Source organism: Stomoxys calcitrans, chromosome 1 (genome assembly GCF_963082655.1).
Source record: "Stomoxys calcitrans chromosome 1, idStoCalc2.1, whole genome shotgun sequence".
Lineage (NCBI taxonomy): Eukaryota > Metazoa > Arthropoda > Insecta > Diptera > Muscidae > Stomoxys > Stomoxys calcitrans.
The window spans coordinates 244,987,249-244,987,472 of record NC_081552.1 but is presented as its reverse complement, the minus strand read 5'-3'; positions in this window follow the sequence as shown (position 1 = coordinate 244,987,472).

Here is a 224-nt window from a genome sequence, read left to right as displayed (position 1 = left end):
AATACTCCGCTTAATGCAACATTTTCTTAATTAAATTTTTTATTTCGAAAAAGTTGGTTTTTGTTGATTTTCTTCTTTTATTTTTTGTTTTCCTTAAGCTAAAAACTAAATTAAATGTTACCATTAAAAATAATATTATGTGTTAAAAACTAAATAAACGGGCTGTTTTTCATTTTTTCCATATTTTCATCCATTTAACCGCCTTTTATTTTCTTTGCCATAGA